The 12,512-nt window shown below is 48.5% G+C and overlaps 1 protein-coding gene across 12 annotated transcripts in view; it reads left to right on the forward strand.

Moving 5' to 3' along the window:
- Positions 1-411: 411 nt before the first annotated feature.
- LOC746936 (colony stimulating factor 2 receptor subunit alpha) overlaps positions 412-12,512 on the forward strand; it is a 67,457-nt gene continuing 55,356 nt past the window's right edge. For 3 of the 12 annotated variants that reach the window (XR_002941314.2, XM_063804668.1, XM_063804666.1), the window contains exons 1-2: positions 4,390-4,493; positions 12,382-12,469. The gene's annotated coding sequence lies outside the window, so the exon portion shown is untranslated. Of the gene's footprint in view, positions 1,529-4,389; positions 4,494-12,381; positions 12,470-12,512 lie in introns of those variants that run through there. The other 9 variants (XM_063804670.1, XM_063804667.1, XM_063804669.1 and 6 more) reach the window with 8 other exon arrangements.

Consider the following 12,512-nt stretch of genomic DNA (forward strand, 5'->3'; position numbering starts at 1 on the left):
TGGGCGACAGAGCGAGACTCCTTCTCAAAATTTAAAAAAAAAAAAAAAAGAGAGAAGAAATTCAGTTCGTGGTGTAATTCTGAAACAAAATGGAAAACAGCCCCTTTCCCTAAGAGCTAAGGTCCAGTCTGCCTTCAGAGGACTCACAAATTAGCTACAAAATTAGAAATTACAGTTTAGGGCTCCTGCAGGAGTATGTCACTGTTGTAAAACTAAGATCGATGCTTGAGATGTTTTGCAGAGCCTGCATTTGGCGGATAAGCTGACACCACCTAGACTGGCCATCTGGCTCAACCAGTTCTGCCATCCCATCCAGGAACAGAAAACAACAAGAAAAACTCACTTCAGGCCAGGGTGCAGTGGCTCATGCCTGTAATCCTAGCACTTTGGGAGGCCGAGGCAGGCGGATCACAAGGTCAGGAGATAGAGACCAGCCTGGCTAACATGGTGAAACCCCGTCTCTACTAAAAATACAAAAACTTAGCCAGGTGTGGTGGCGGGTGCCTGTAATCCCAGCTACTCGGGAGGCTGAGGTAGGAGAATCGCATGAACCCGGGAGGCGGAGATTGCAGTGAGCCGAGATTGCACCATTGCACTCCAGCCTGGGAGAGAGTGCAAAACTCCATCTAAAAAGAAAAGAAAAGAAAAATGCTTAAGGTGCTTTGTGAGGGTCTGATATACAATTGAATGGATCTGGCCCTAAGCGCGGAGTGAGCCGTGAGATACGAGCCATTATATCGCGTTGTGCATCTGGTCAGCCATCTGGTTGAACTCTTGGGAATTTAAAGTTCTCCACATTGATGATGAAACTCAGAAACAAGGTGTGAGCCATTGACAAGAAGAAGTATAACAGTGCCAGTTCCAGCAGCCTTGGTGAACCGTCTGGTTGAGCTCTTGGGAAGATAAACTTCTCTACATCAATGTCAAAAGGAAGATATGGGCCTTTGACAAGAAGATGCACCGTGGTGCCAGTTCCAGCAGCCTGGGTGAGCCATCTGGTTGAGCTCTTGGGAAGATAAACTTCTCTACATCAATGTCAACAAGAAGATATGAGCCTTTGACAAAAAGATCCACCATAATGCCCAGTTCCAGCAGCCTGGGTGAACCATCTGGTTGAATTCTTGGGAAGATAAACTTCTTTACATTGATGTCAACAACAGGGCATGACTCATTAAAGACAAAAAGGCCCATTATTGTGCCCACTTCCAGCAGCCTTGGTGAGTCATCTGATTTGGCTCTTGGAAAGACAAACTTCTCTACATGAATGGTGAAAGTCAGAAACAGGGTATGAGCCATTGACAAGCAGACCCACTATAGTTTGCAGTTTGGGCCTTGGTAAGCCATCTGGTTGAACTCTTGGAAAGTTAAATTTCTCTACATCGATGTCAGCAACAAAGTATGAGCCATTCACAAGAAGATCCACCATGGTGGCCAGTTCCAGCAGCCTTCGTGAGCCACCTGCTTGAGCTCTTGGGAAGATAACCTTCTCTACATCAATTCTGGAGAGAGGCAGCATGCTACAGTTTGGGTACGGTTTGTTTGGTCCTGCCAGGTTTCATGTTGAAATTTGACCCCCTGTGTGGTAGGTGGGGCCTGGTGGGAGATGTTTAAACCATGTGGGTGAATCCCGTATGAATGGCTTGGTCCTGCCCCCATAGTCATGAGTGAGTTCTCATTCTCAGTTTCCTGGAGAGCTGGTTGTTGAAAAGACCCTGGCACCTCCCCTCCTCTCTCTTGCTTCCTTTCTGCCCATGTGGTCTCTCCACACACAATGTCTTCCCTTCACTTTCTGTCATGACTGGAAGCAGCGTGACGTCCTCACCACAAGCAGGTCCAAACACCACGCTTCCTGGACAACCTGGAGAACCACTATGAGCCGAATAAATAATCTCTTTTTTTTTTTACCTTTTTTTATTTTATTTTATTATTATTATACTTTAAGTTCTAGGGTACGTGTGCACAACATGCAGCTTTGTTACATATGTATACATGTGCCATGCTGGTGTGCTGCACCCATTAACTCGTCATTTAACATTAGGTATATCTCCTAATGCTATCCCTCCCCCTCTCTCCCCACCCCACAACAGTACCCAGTGTGTGATATTCCCCACTCTGTGTCCATGTGTTCTCATGGTTCAATTCCCACCTATGAGTGAGAACATGCGGTGTTTGGTTTTTTGTCCTTGCGATAGTTTGCTCAGAATGATGGTTTCCAGCTTCAACCCTGTCCCTACAAAGGACATGAACTCATCATTTTTTATGGCTGCATAGGATTCCATGGTGTATATGTGCCACATTTTCTTAATCCAGTCTATCGTTGTTGGACATTTAGGTTGGTTCCAAGTCTTTGCTATTGTGAATAGTGCCATTATAAACATATGTGTGCATGTGTCTTTATAGCAGCATGATTTATAATCTTTTTTTTTTTTGAGACACAGTCTCGCTCTGTCGCCGGGCTGGAGTGCAGTGGCACCATCTCGGCTCACTGCAAGCTCCACCTCCTGGGTTCAATTGATTCTCCTGCCTCAGCTTCCCAAGTAGCTGGGACTACAGGTGCACGCCACCATGCCCAGCTAATTTTTGTGTTTTTAGTAGAGATGGGGTTTCACCATGTTGGCCAGGCTGGTCTTGATCTCTTGACCTCATGATCCGCCTGCCTCGGTCTCCCAAAGTGCTGGGATTACAGGCGTGAGCCACCGCGCCCAGCCGATGATTTCTTCTTTATCAATTACCCAACCTCAGGTATTCGTTTACAGCAACATGAATGGACTTAGACAGCTCCTGCAGGAATGGGGAGGCTAAGACGGTAGAGGTGCAGCCTGGTCAGCCATCTTTCACCTTTGCTGATGTTGCTATCCAGGTGTTTTCCATTGCATGTGCATGACGCCCTATGCTTTGTTTAGGCGCCAACTGTTTGTATCGTAACACATGTCCAGTCTGTTTGGTTCTTTTTTTTGAGACGGAGTTTTGCTCTTGTTGCCCCGGCTGGAGGGCAATGGCACCATCTCAGCTCACTGCAACCTCCATCTCCTGGGTTCAAGGGATTCTCCTGCCTCAGCCTCCTGAGTAGCTGGGATTACAGGCACTCGCCACCACGCCCGGCTAATTTTTGTATTTTTTTTTTTTTTTTAGTGAGCCACTGCCCCTGGCCTGCTTGGTGTTTCTTATGATTTTGTAGACAGCACAAAAGGCATCTGTATTTGTGTGTGTGCAAGTGTGTGTGCAGGTGTGTGTGTGCCAATATGCTTGTTTGTGCAGAGGCATGTGCAGATGTGTGTGTAGTTGTGTGTATGGATAGGTACACTGTGTGCAGGTGTGTGGGGATGTGTGTGTGCAGGTCTGTGTATGCAGACATGCATGTGTATGGAGGTGTGTGTGTGTACAGACGTGCGTGTAGGTGTGTGTGCATGTGTGTGTGCAGATGTGTGTGTAGTTGTGTGTATGCACATGTGCATTGTGTGCAGGTGTGTGGGGATGTGTGTGTGCAGGTCTGTGTGTGCAGACATGCATGTGTATGGAGGTGTGTGTGTGTACAGATGTGTGTGCAGGTGTGTGTGCAGATGTGTGTGTAGTTGTGTGTATGCACATGTGCATTGTGTGCAGGTGTGTGGGGATGTGTGTGTGCAGGTCTGTGTGTGCAGACATGCATGTGTATGGAGGTGTGTGTGTACAGATGTGTGTGCAGGTGTGTGTGCAGATGTGTGTGTAGTTGTGTGTATGCACATGTGCATTGTGTGCAGGTGTGTGGGGATGTGTGTGCACGTCTGTGTGTGCAGACATGCGTGTGCGTGCAGGAGATTGGGGATGTGTGAGTGTGCAGGTCTGTGTGTGCAGATGTGTGTGCAGACATGTATGTGTGTGCAGGTGTGTGTGCAGGACTGTGCCAGTGTGCTTGTTTGTGCAGATGTGTGTGTAGCTGTGTGTATGCCCATGTGCACTGTGTGCAGGTGTGTGGGGATGTGTGTGTGCAGGTCTGTGTGTGCAGTTGTGTGTGCAGACATGCATGTCTGTGCAGGTGTGTGTGCAGATGTGTGTGTAGCTGTGTGTACACCCGTGCGCACTGTGTGCAGGTGTGTGGGGATATGTGTGTGCAGGTCTGTGTGTGCAGATGTGTGTGCAAACATGCACGCGCGTGCAAGCATGTGTGCAGGAGTGTGTGTACACGTGTGTGCAGGCGTGTGGGGATGTGTGCGTGTGCAGGTCTCCGTGTGCAGATATGTGTGCAGACATACGTGTGTGCAGGTGTGTGTGTGTAGATGTGTGTGGGACTCACACTTGAGCTGTTCCACGGGCCGGTCTTTGGAGCTGAGGTCAGGAGCCAATGAACTCACGGAGCAGTTACAGGTTTCCCAATCCTATGAAATGAGGAAGCTGGGGAGGGAGGGGCAGGGAGGCTATGATGACACAGAGGAACTCTGAAAGGAGCTGCTGAGAAGCGGGAGTCTCCGAGAGAAGAAAGGCAGGTGGAAGGAGAGGAAGCGGATGCCGTGGGGGTAAGCTAAGTTCTTTCCTTCTGGGGTCTTTGAGCATGTCGAGTCACCCGGGTACATGTTTCTGCTGTGTCTGTCGATAGAAAAGAAAGAGCCTGAACTGTAACATAAGATTTCAAACGTTGACTCGAGCCGAAGTGGGGACAGCGGCCCAGAAGACTGAGAGCCAAGGAACCTTGCATATGAGTTGTCTTCTGCCTTTGTTATATGCAGGTTTTTAAAGGCAAAATTAAAAAAATAAAATAAAAAGAGGGAGGTGTTGTTGCAGGACAGGGAGGGGCTTCTGTGAAGCTGTTTGCTGGGAATTCTCGTCGGTTTACAGAAAAAAACAATTGATTAATGATTGGCTGTACATTGCTAAGCTACAGGGCGTTGGGGTGTAGTATCTAGCACGGAATTATTACGTGAATTCATAGCTATCTGTGGCATCCGGAAGCCGTTTCGAGAGATGAACGCGGCCGGGCGCGGTGGCTCACGCCTGTCATCCCAGCACTTTGGCAGACCGAGGCGGGCAGATCATCTGAGGTCAGGAGTTCGAGACCAGCCTGGCCAACATGGAGAAACCCCGTCTCTACTAAAAATACAAAATTAGCCGGGCGTGGTGGTGGGCACCTGTAATCCCATCTACTCAGGAGGCTGAGGCAGGAGAATCCTTTGAACCCGGGAGGCAGAGCTTGCAGTGAGCTGAGATTGCACCACTGCACTCCAGCCTAGGCAACAAGAGCGAGACTCTATCTCAAAAAAAAAAAAAAGAGAGGAAAAGAGATGAACACACAGCTGAAAGGGGGAGGGAGTGTGATGGTGTTAGTAGTTACTAGAAAGGGGTCCTGATCCAGACTTCAAGAAAGGGTTCTGGGATCTTGCCCAAGAAAGAACTGGAGGCAAGTTCACATTGCAAACTGAAAGCAAGCTTATTAAGATAGTAAAGGGGGGCCGGGCACGGTGGCTCATGCCTGTAATCCCAACACTTTTGGAGGCTGAGGCGGGCGGATCACCTGAGCTCAGGAGTTCGAGATCAGCTTGGCCAACATGGCAAAACCACACCTTTATTAAAAATAGAAAAAATTAGCTAGGTGTGGCAGTGTGTGCCTGTAATCCCAGCTACTCGGGAGGCTGAGGCAGAAGAATCGCTTGAACCTGGGAGGTGGAGGTTGCAGTGAGCCCAGATCGCACCATTGCACTCCAGCCTGGGCAACAAGAGCAAAACTCTGTCCCCAAAAAAAGATAACTAAAAGAAAAAAATCGTGGGGAGAGATGCTCCACTACAAGGGTGTCTGATAAAGGATTCATCTTTGTCATGACTATCTTTTGCAGTAATCAATATTGTATATATACATATTATATATTTTTTATTATTATTATTATTTTGAGATCATCTGGCTGTGTCACCCAGGCTGGAGGGCAGTGGTGCAATCACAGCTGACTGCTGTCTTGAATTCCTGGGCTCAAGCAATCCTCCCATCTCTGCCTCCCCAGTAGCTGGGTCAAAGGCAAATGCCACCATTCCTGGCAAATATTTGTATTTTTGTAGGGACGAGGGTTTCACTGTGTTTCCCGGGCTGGTCTTGAACTCCTAGACTCAATCTGTCTTCCTGCCTCAGCCTCCCAAAGTGGTGGGATGACAGGTGTGGGCCACCGCGCCTGGCCCAATATTATCATTTTTAAAGCAAAACGGATTCTCACACTAGGAAAGCTTTTGTTCTGAAGATATCAACACATCAGGAGGTTTCTGTGTCTGTTCAGTCCTGGGTCTGTCTAGTAAACAGTATCGATCTGTTCACATATCTTGCGTCGTTGGGAATGTCTGACCTCCAGGGAATGCTGCCCAGCCTGTCCCAGCCTCCTTGTTCCCAGCCCCTATTCAAGATGGAGTCCCTCTAAGCCAGGCGTGGTGTAATCCCAGGACTTTGGGAGGCCGAGGTGGGCGGATCACCTAAGGTCAGGAGTTCGAGACCAGCCTGGCCAACATGGAGAAACCCCATCTCTACTAAAAATACCCAAAATTAGCCGGGGCGTGGTGGCGGGCGCCTGTAATCCCAGCTACTTGGGAGGCTGAGGCAGGAGAATCGCATGAACCCGGGAGGCGGAGGTTGCAGTGAGCTGAGATCGCACCACTGCACTCCAGCCTGGGTGACAGAGTGAGACTCCGTCTCAAAATAAATAAATAAATAAATGGAACATTTAAGGCTGGGCGTGGTGGCGCACGCCCGTAATCCCAATATTTTGGAAGGCTGAGGTGACTGAGGATTGCTTGAGGCCACAGCAATTCCAGACCAGCCCGGGCAACATCGTAAGATTCCCCCGTCCCTCGTGTATACAAAAAAGATTAAGTTATTACAAATTTTAAAAAAGACAGAAATGAGGCATCTTAAGTTACCACCCAGATTGGGGTACTAAGAGTCTGGATTTGGACAGCTTGTTGCACGTTTTATAGGTGTGCGAAATCACATTTCACTCTTTTTGTTGAGACAGAGTCTCGTGCTGTCGCCCAGGCTGGAGGGCAGTGGCGCGATCTCTGCTCACGGCAACCTCCGCCTCCTGGGTTCAAGCGATTCTCCTGCCTCAGCCTCCCAAGTAGCTGGGATTACAGGCACGTGCCACCATGCCCAGCTAATTTTTGTATTTATTTATTTATTTTTTTGGAGACAGCGTCTTGCTCTGTCGCCCAGGCTGGAGTGCAGTGGCGCGATCTCGGCTCACTGTAACCTCCGCCTCCCGGGTTCAAGTGATTCTCCTGCCTCAGCCTCCTGAGTAGCTGGGATTACAGGCGCCCACCACCACACCCAGCTAATTTTTGTATTTTTAGTAGGGATGGTGTTTCACCATGTTGGCCAGGCTGGTCTGGAACTCCTGACTTCAAATGATCCGCTCACCTTGGCCTCCTAAAGGGCTGGGATTACAGACATGAACCACCGAACCCGGCCGGATTTCACTCTTTAGATTTTTGGTTTAAACTCGAGAAACTCTTCTCGAGGGCTGAAAGCTCTTGGTCCCCTATAGGTTTGCTGTAGATGACAGACATGAGGCAGATTGATTAATAAGAGAAAAGACATGCACTTTATTTTTCTTTTTTTTTTTTTGAGACGGAGTGTCGCTCTGTCACCGAGGCTGGAGTGCAGTGGCATGATCTCGGCTCACTGCAACCTCCACCTTCCAGGTTCAACTGATTCTCCTGCCTCAGCCTCTCCAGTAGCTGGGATTACAGGCGTGTGCTGCCATGCCTGGCTAATTTTTCTATTTTTAGTAGAGACAGGGTTGTTCCATATTGGTCAGGCTGGTCTCGAACACCTGACCTCAGGTGATCCGCCTCCCTCGGCCTCCCAGTGTGCTAGGATTAGAGGCGTGAACCACTGTACCCAGCCAGATTTACACATTGATAGAATGTGCATACACCAGATTCTTCAGAATGAGGACTCCACCCCACAATAAGGTTCAGAAGCTAGTACACCACATTGAGACTACAGAAAGGATAGGGAATTGCATCCTGGTACAAAAAAAAAAGGTTATAGGGTTGGGGGGAAAGAGGAATTCTATTGAGGAGCAATATATAATTTCTACTGGGGACTGAACTCTGATTTTTTTCTTTATTCTTTTTTATTTTATTTTATTTTATTTTTTTGAGACGGCATCTCACTCTGCCGCCCAGGCTGGAGCGCAGTGGTGCGATCTCAGCTTACTGCAACCTCCACCTCCTGGGTTCAAGCGATTCTCCCACCTCAGCCTCCTGAGTAGCTGGGACTACAGGCACCTGCCACCATGCCCTGCTAATTTTCTTTGTATTTTTAGTAGAGATGGGGTTTCACCATGTTGGCCAGGCTGGTCTTGAACTCCTGACCTCAGGTGATCCAACCGCCTCGGCCTCCCAAAGTGCTGGGATTATACGCATGAGCCACTGCACCTAGCTTCTTCTTTTTCTTTTTTTTTTTTTCTTTCTTTTTTCTTTTTTTTTTTAGATGGAGTCTCACTCTGTCACCCAGACCGGAGTGGCACAATCTCAGCTCACCACAGCCTCTGCCTCCCAAGGTCAAGCAATTCTCCTGCCTCAGCCTCCCAAGTAGCTGAGATTACAGGCACGTACCACTACTGCCTGAGTAATTTTTGTGTTTTTAGTAGAGACAACATTTCACCAGGTTGGCCAGGCTGGTCTCAAACTCCTGACCTCAAGTGATCCACACGCCTCAGCCTCCCAAAGTGCTGGGATTATAGGCACCAGCCACCACACCGGGCCTCTGACTTTTTTCATCTTGCCCAAATTCCTATCTAAGAGGTCTGAGGAGGCAAGCCCTACAAACCATAAATTCTCATCAAATGGGATTTATTGAACCCGGTATATCGTGACTTACTTTCCAACCTGACTCTGGCAAACGTTACAAGACAGAGAAAAAAACAACATATGTTGCCCCAAAATATGTTTCTTAGCTGTATTTTTTTTTTTCTGTTAAGATGGTCTCATTCTGTTTCCAAGGCTGGAGTGCAGTGGTGCAATCTTGGCTCCCTGCAACCTCCGTCTTCTAGGTTCAAGCGATTCTCCTGCCTCCTCAGCCTTCCAAATAGCTGGCATAATATGCATGAGCCATCGTGCCCAGATAACTGTTTTTACTTTTTTGTTTTTTTTTTAGTAGAGATGGGGTTTCACTGTGATGGCCAGGCTGGTCTTGAACTCCTGACCTCAGGTGATCCAACCGCCTCGGCCTCCCAAAGTGCTGGGATTATAGGCGTGAACCACTGCTCCCGGCTGGAGTACAGGGGCATAATCTTGGCTCACTGCAGCCTCTGCTTCCCAGGTTCAAGTGATTCTCCTGCCTCAGTCTCCTGAGTAGCTGGGACTACAGGCGCCCGCCACCACGCCCAGCTAATTTTTTTTTTTTTGTATTTTTTTTTTTTTTTTTAGTAGAGATGGGGTTTCACTGTGTTTGCCAGGATGGTCTCGATCTCCTGACCTCATGATCTGCCCTCCTCGGCCTCCCAAAGTGCTGGGATGACAGGCGTGAGTCACCGCGCCCGGCATGAAAGGGTTTTTCATTAAAAATCCTTGTTATACCACGGAGCCCTGTGTTGGGGTAAAATATCATGATTTCCCTCACTCTCCATCATTCTTGCTTTGAATCTGAGAAGGAAGCTTGGCGGCCTCTATTTTAGGATCAGCCGAAAATTTCCAGAAAGGGGAAAGAAAACTCATTCTATAAACACAAAAAAGAAGAAGAGAAAAAAGTATAAGCGGTACAGACAAAACGCAAAGATGTTGCATAATTTTCCGTGAGTGCAAAATGTCCTGTAAACCAAAAAAGAGGTATCTGAGACAGGTCTCAGTCCATTTAGAAAGTTCATTTTGCCGAGGTTAAGGACGCCTGCCCATGACAGAGCCTCAGGAAATCGCGATGACAGGTGCTGTGGATACACAGGGCACAATTTGCTTTCATACATTTTTTGGGGGGGGGGGGAGGGAGCTGGGGATCCAGTCTTGTTCTGTCACCCAGGCTGCAGTGCAATGGTGCAATCTCAGCTCACTATCACTGTAACCTCCGCCTCCCGTGTTCAAGCGATTCTCCTGCCTCAGCCTTCCGAGTAGCTGGGATTATAGGCACCCACTAATGCGCCCAGCTAATTTTTGTATTTTTAGTAGAGACGGCGTTTCACCATGTTGGCCAGGATGGTCTCGAACTCCTGGCCTTAAATGATCCACCTGCCTCGGCCTCCCAAAGTGCTGGGATGACGGGCTTGAGCTACTGCGTCCGGCCTTTTTTTTTTTCTTTTTTTTTTTTTTTTGAGATCCAGTCTTGCTCTGTCACCCAGGCTGGAGTGCAGGGGTGCCATCTCAGCTCACTCTCACTGCAACCTCTGCCTCCCAGGTTCAAATGATTCTCCTGCCTCAGGCTCTCGAGTCACTGGGATTACAGGCGCTCACCACCACGCCCAGCTAATTTTTCTATTTTTAGTAGAGACGGGGTTTCACCATCTTGGCCAGGCTGTTCTTCAACTTCTGACCTTAAGTGATCCACCTGCCTCGGCCTCCCAAAGTGCTGGGATGACAGGCGTGAGCCACTGTGCCCGGCCTTTTTTTTTTTTTTTTTTTTTTTCTTTTTTGAGATCCAGTCTTGCTCTGTCACCCAGGCTGGAGTGCAGTGGTGCGATCTTCGGCTCACTCTCACTGCAACCTCTGCCTCCCGGGTTCAAACGATTCTCCTGCCTCAGCCTCCTGAGTCACTGGGATTACAGGCATGGACCACCACACGCAGCTCATTTTTGTATTTTTTTTTTTTTTTTTTTTTTTTGGAGACAGTCTCGTTCTGTAGCCAAGGCTGGAGTGCAGTGCTGTGATCTCGGCTCACTGCAACCTCCGTCACCCAGGTTCAAGCGATTCTCCTGCCTCAACCTCCCGAGTAGCTGAGATTACAGTCACCTGCCACCGTGCCCGGCTAATTTTTGTATTTTCAGTAGAGACAGGGTTTCACCATGTTGGCCAGGCTGTTCTCGAACTCCTGGCCTCAAGTGATCCACCTGCCTCGGCCTCCCAAAGTGCTGGGATGACAGGCATGAGCCACTGCACCCGGCCGCTTTTATACATTTTAGGGATATATGAGACATCAATCAATACGTGTAAGATATGCATTGATGATGTCCGGTAAGGCCCTAAGTGACAAAAGGTTTCATTCGAGTCCTTGATCAGTTTTCCACAGAATACACAGTTTAGCCTGGCTCAGTAAATCTGCATTTTTTTTTTTTTTTTTTTTTTTTTGAGACAGAGTCTCGCTCTGTTGCCCAGGCTGGAGTGCAGTCGTGCGATCTTGGCTCACTGCAACCTCCGCCTCCTGGGTTCAAGCTATTCTCCTGCCTCAACCTCCTGAGTAGCTGGGACTACAGGCGCCCACCACCATGCCCAGCTAATTTTTTTGTATTTTTAGTAGAGACGGGGTTTCACCCTGTTAGCCAGGATGGTCTCGATCTCCTGACCTCGTGATCTGCCCATCTCGGCCTCCCAAAGTGCTGGAATGACAGGCATGAGCCACCGCGCCCAGCCCTAAATCTGCATTTTTACATGAACAATAGGGCAGAGGAGCTAGGCGCAGTGGCTCACCCCTGTAATTCCAGCTCTTCAGGAGTCCGAGTCAGGTGGATCACCTGAGGTCAGGAGTTCGAGACCAGCCTGGCCAACATAGTGGAACCCCGTCTCTACTGAAAATACAAAAATTAGCCAGGTGTGGTGTGGTGGTGGGTGCCTGTAATCCCAGCTACTCAGGAGGCTGAGGCAGGAGAATCGGTTAAATCTCCCAGGCGGAGGTTGCAGTGAGTGGAGATCACGCCACTACACTCCAGCCTGGGCAACAGAGCGAAACTCTTAGTAAAAAAAAAAAAAAGGTAGGGGAGAGGAAACAATCAGACTTTGAAATCTGTTTGTCCTTTGTCTCCAAGGATTTCCTTGTGGCCAGATTGTGAGGGAGATATGTAGTTCTTTTTTTGTTTTGTTTTGTGTTGTTTTTTGAGATGGAGTCTCTCTCTGTCACCCAGGCTGGAGTGCAATGGCACGATCTCAGCTCACTGCAACTTCCGCCTCCCAGGTTCAAGCAATTCTACTGCCTCAGCCTCCTGAGTAGCTGCGATTACAGGCATGCACTACCATGCCCAACTAATTTTTGTATTTTTAGCAGAGAAAGGGTTTCTCCACGTTGGCCAGGCTGGTCTCAAACTCCTGGCCTCAGGTGATCCACCAGCCTTGGCCTCCCAAAGTGCTGGGATTATAGGCGTGAGCCATGGCGCCCAGCCCCAGTATGTAATTTTTAAAACCTTTGTAGTACCTTATTTACGAATAAAATGCGAGGCAGGTTTGCCTAAGACAGTTTCCACTATAACCTTTCATGATTTTGGGGTCCTGAGACTTATTTACCTTTCACAGTTTACAGCAGGAAAATCCGTGGAGACAGCAGATCCGAGAAGCGGCGATGTTTGCGTAGAACCCTGTACGTGCTTCCTTCGGCCTGTCGGTAATGTGGTTGGGGATTTTCTTTTTTTTAAGTGAAGTCTAAA

This window comes from Pan troglodytes, chromosome X (genome assembly GCF_028858775.2).
Source record: "Pan troglodytes isolate AG18354 chromosome X, NHGRI_mPanTro3-v2.0_pri, whole genome shotgun sequence".
Taxonomy (NCBI): Eukaryota; Metazoa; Chordata; class Mammalia; order Primates; family Hominidae; genus Pan; species Pan troglodytes.